Genomic DNA, 4,911 nt, shown 5'->3' on the forward strand with positions numbered 1-4,911 from the left:
CAAATATAAAATAATCTTTCTTGGATGACCTGAAATTAAAGCATATAATTAGTTAGTTATAATTAGTTAGTTAATAAGTGTAGCTAATTTCAAACTTCAATTACTAGATCTAAACATCTATCCATTTCTTAATAAATGATTAACATTTTTAAATAGCCTAAGTGTCCAAATAATATTCATAAATAATTCACAATAAAACATGATTTTAAAATCTCATTTACATTAATTTATAGGCCAAATGGAAGGAATTTAGTGTTTAATTGCTGTAAATTAAAGTCCAGGTTAAATCTAGTGGGTTCCTGTGAACGCGCTGGTTTAGAACGTTCACATTGCGGTAGAATTGTGCCCTCAAATGCCCAGAAAAATACTGCGGGATATAATGCGCCTAAAATGAGCTACTCGCAATATTAAACTTTGTATTAAAGGATCTTAAGAAGCCCTTTTTAATGTAAAAATAAGCAGCCTACCTTCCATTATTTGCTCTATGCAACGCTGACAGCTGCCGGTGGTCGCGGGTTTAGAGATTGATTTTTAAACTACTATAACTATTATACGAGGCCTTTAAAACTAATAATAGCTTTTGCGACGAGGTCTTCCAGCGATTTTTCGTTAATAATTAACTAGGGTGAACATCTTCGATTTGAACAGCCTTGAGAAAATCGCGTTTTAAACCCGCCTCCCTCTAAATGGCGCCAAAATCGCGCACACCCGCAGCGACAGATTTTCAGCGACGCTTCAGGTAGGCTTTGCAACATACCTATTATCATTGTCAGTTATTCACTACCCGCATCAAGTTTGTCTGAGTAACAATACAACATTAAGATTAACTTCTTTACAATTGAGAGCATATTTTTCATATATGTCAACACCCCCACTTGCTCTCGCATTGTTATCTTAACTCAAAATAAAGCATCCTAAGGTTTTCTACCTTACATCATGTAGACTTTTACATACATGGTTACTCTCCAAACATAAACTTTGCAAACTCCATCAACTTAAATTTTGTTGCAGGTTTTGTCATCACATCTGCTACCATCTGGTCTGTTGGGCAATACTCCAGACTTATTTTGCCATGATACACAGTGGACCTCACAAAGTGATATTTTATGTCCACATGCTTACACCTCTGTCTACATACAGGATTCTTTGCTAACGCAATTGTACCCTGGTTATCCTCATAAACCTTGGGTGTTGGGTACTGATGTCCATCAATACCTTCTAGTAGTTGTACTAGGTACATACACTCTTGTAGTGTTGCGGCTAATGCCATATACTCAGCCTCACAAGTTGACAGTGCAACGGTGGGCTGCTTTTTGGTTTTCCATGAAATCAAAGGGCCATTTTTGTTTAGGCTTACACAATAACCGGTTGTATTACGTCTGTCGGTTACATCAGCCGCCCAATCTGCATCACTGTACGCTTGTAACGCCAGTTTCTCGTCGTCACATTTCTTGTAACACAACTCTTTCTCAATTGTGCCTCTCAGATATCTCAGTACATGTTTTACAGTAGCCCATTGCTTTTCCGTCGACTCAGTAAAGTACTGTGACAGTTTACTTACTACAAAACTGAGATCGGGTCTTGTGCAAGTAGTCAAATAGATTAGGCTACCTACTACCTCTCTGTATTTTCTGACATCATTTCTGCATCATCAGTGTAGTTCAATTTTTGTTCACAAGGTGTCGCCCTCGGTTTACAATCTTGCATATCAAACCTTTCAAGTATTTTCTCCACATATTTCTTCTGTGACATCCTCACACAGTTATCACTCTGGTAAAAATCAATGCCAAGAAAATGTTTCAGTTTGCCCATGTCTTTCATCTTGAATTTGGCTGTGAGCATCTCCTTCACAGCTTTCAGTGCCTTTTCATCACTGGCAGCAATAATTAAGTAATTGACCCATATTATCATGATCACTTTCTCATTTTCTGTTTCCCTTGTGTAAACACAATGATCAGCTGGGTTTTGCACAAAGTCGTTTTCAGTCAGATACTCGTGTAGCATTTTGTTCCAATTTCTACCCGACTGTTTTAACCCATAAAGTGACTTTTCTAGCTTATACACCAACTTTTCATTTGCGCTGGATTTTACATCATAACCTTCTGGCTGTTCCATGTAAATCTCGCAATCTATTGGTGCATGTAGGTAGGTAGTTTTGACATCCATCAGATGTAAAATCAGGTTTTCCTGTGCTGCTTTTTGTATCATCACTCTGATACTGGTCAGGTTAGCAGTAGGAGAAAATGTCTCCTCATAGTCTACACCCAATTTTTGACTGTATCCTTTGGCTACATGCCGTGCCTTGTATTTATCAGATCCATCCTCATTGTTCTTGATTGCATATACCCATCTACCCCCCCACTGCTTTCTTACCCTCAGGCAAGTTGGTTAGGGTAAATGTGTCATTTTCTCTCAGCGACTGCATTTCCTCATGCATTGCATTAACCCATTCCTTTGAGTTAGTTGAGGTTACAGCTTCCCTGAATGTTAGGGGGATGTTACACATCAATCTGTAGCAATAATAGTAAGATTAAACGGGAACTTACCCGTTCGAAGTTTGATCTGTATTTTATGAGGAGTAACGTTGAGGGAATACATGAAGAGCCCGCTAGTCCGCATGCGCGTCATTCTTCAAAGCAGCGGTGTGAATCACAGATACCTGTAATGACTTAAACATAGTAAGATTAGAGAAAAAGATACCAGTCAAGTTTATGATCCAGGGTGGGAGCGGAGGGCATGTATTCCCTCAACGTTACTCCTCATAAAATACAGATCAAACTTCGAACTAGTAAGTTCTCGTTTAATCTTACTATTTTACTTCGGAGTCACGTGAGGGACTCCATGAAGATTTCAAAGTTCTGTGATTCTTGCCGTGGACGAGTCCATGACACACATCTGCCTTGGTATAGGGGAGAAATATATTCGACATCCATACGGTATGTAGATGCAACAAACAAATTTATTAACAAAGAAATCATAAAACCCCGTATATTCATGGGGACAAATTATATTACAGAACTTAAAATAGTTTTTGAAAAAGTTCCAGTTTCCTCCACTGGTTTATTATAAAATTTACGGAAAGTTCCTTCTGATGACCATCCTGCCATCTTGAGGATCTGATCCAATGGAACATCCAACTTGTATGCTGCCGACGTAGCTGCAGCCCTGGTGGAGTGAGATTTAAAACAATTAGTATCTATACCTGCTTTAGTAAGTACTTGTTTTATCCATTTGGAAATGGTCTGTTTTGTTATTCGTTTATGAGGCTGTCTGTGGCTAAAGAGCAGTGCCTTTTCTGTGCCTCTGATGGTTTTGGTTTGTTTAATGTATTCTTTTAGATGTGTTACCACACACAGTCGCTCATCTGCAGGGTAGTTATTGAAAATCACTTTTAGGCCTGCCGACCCCTGTCTGTTCTGTTTTACCAGTTCCTGGATGTAAAAATGTAAATTTCACTGTGAACTGGTCATGTTATCCAGCCTCAATTTGTGTAGGGAGTGCGCCCTTTGTGCTGTGACCAATGCCATCAGCATGACCGTTTTTAAGGTCAAAGTCTGTAATGACAGGCTAGTGGCTGGAGTCCAGTTCCTTAGTAGATTCAGAATGATGCCAACGTCCCATATATGGGAATATCTGGCCTTAGGAGGGTTAGCATTGAATATGCCCCTCATGAGCTTGGTTACCAAAGGGTGTGACCCCACAGGCTGTCGTTCCATTTCTCTCCAGAGGTAGTAAGACAGGGCACTTCTGGCACAGTTGATGGCGCTGTACGTAAGTCGTTCGTCATGGTGTAAATTTACCAGAAATTCCAATACCGGTTGAATGTTCGTAGGTCTGTGGATAATGTTGTTCTGGTTGCAATACCTGTGCCATTTTCTGTTATATACTAGGTATTGATTTTTTGTTGACTCTCGTTGGGCTCCAGCGATCATGTTCATAGCTCTCGTTGTTAAGCCCAGGTGTAATAAAGGAGCTTTCAGACTCTACAAACCAAAACGTTAATGTGACGGTGACAAGGATGACTTGTCCTAGTTGCTGGATTTACCAGTAGATCCGATCTGTGTTGAATGGTGATGTGAGGTTCTAATATCATCTCCTGTACCACTGGGAACCATGGTTGGGTAGGCCAATCAGGTACTATTAAGATACCAGACGCAGAGTCTTGTCTTATCTTACTTAGTACCCGACTGATGAGGCAGAAGGGAGGGAATGCATAAAAGAACAATTTCCCCCAATGCAGCGAAAAAGCCTCTGTAGCTGCTGCCCCAGAGTCTGGTTCCCATGATACATATTTTGGCACTTGGTGGTTAAACCTGGATGCGAATAGATCGACATCTGGTGTTCCGTATCGTGCTGTAATTTCAGCAAATACTTTTTTGTCCAACGTCCATTCGATGTTCTCATTGAATTTGCGTGACCTGGTGTCTGCCACTAAGTTTTGTCTACCTGGTAAGTAGGTAGCTGATATCCAAATTCCTCTGCGGATACACCATTGCGAGATCTTGTTTGCCAGATTGTCACATGATGTCGATTTGTTTCCACCCATGTGGTTGATGTATGCTACCACAGTGGTGTTATCAATTTGTAATCTTACATGCTGGTGAGATAACCCTAAGCAATATGACTTAAGGCCGTGAAAAGCTCCCAACATTTCTAAGTAATTTATGCCCAAAGTGTGTAGTAATGATGACTCCTGTTCATTCCATCTCCCACCACAGCTGGTGATGGAATCCGAGGCACCCCATCCGAGAGCACTAGCATCCGTTTGTAGTGTGATAGACGGATTGCTGATAATGATTGGATTGGAACAATGCCTAATGTTTTCTTTCCACCATTGTAGTACTGATATGGCTTCTTTTGGTAGTTCCATAGGTCTATCCAAATGACCTCCATTGTATTTTAGAGCTCTTA

At 40.2% G+C, this 4,911-nt stretch overlaps 1 long non-coding RNA gene across 1 annotated transcript in view; it reads right to left on the minus strand.

Moving 5' to 3' along the window:
* Window positions 1-1,635, minus strand: part of LOC116975619 — a 2,055-nt gene extending 420 nt beyond the window's left edge. Inside the window, exon 1 of the long non-coding RNA XR_004412680.1 lies at window positions 758-1,635. This is a non-coding gene — a long non-coding RNA (uncharacterized LOC116975619). The remainder of the gene's footprint in view (window positions 1-757) is intronic.
* Window positions 1,636-4,911: the final 3,276 nt, after the last annotated feature.

The sequence above is a fragment of the Amblyraja radiata genome, chromosome 1 (genome assembly GCF_010909765.2).
Source record: "Amblyraja radiata isolate CabotCenter1 chromosome 1, sAmbRad1.1.pri, whole genome shotgun sequence".
NCBI classification, from domain to species: Eukaryota; Metazoa; Chordata; class Chondrichthyes; order Rajiformes; family Rajidae; genus Amblyraja; species Amblyraja radiata.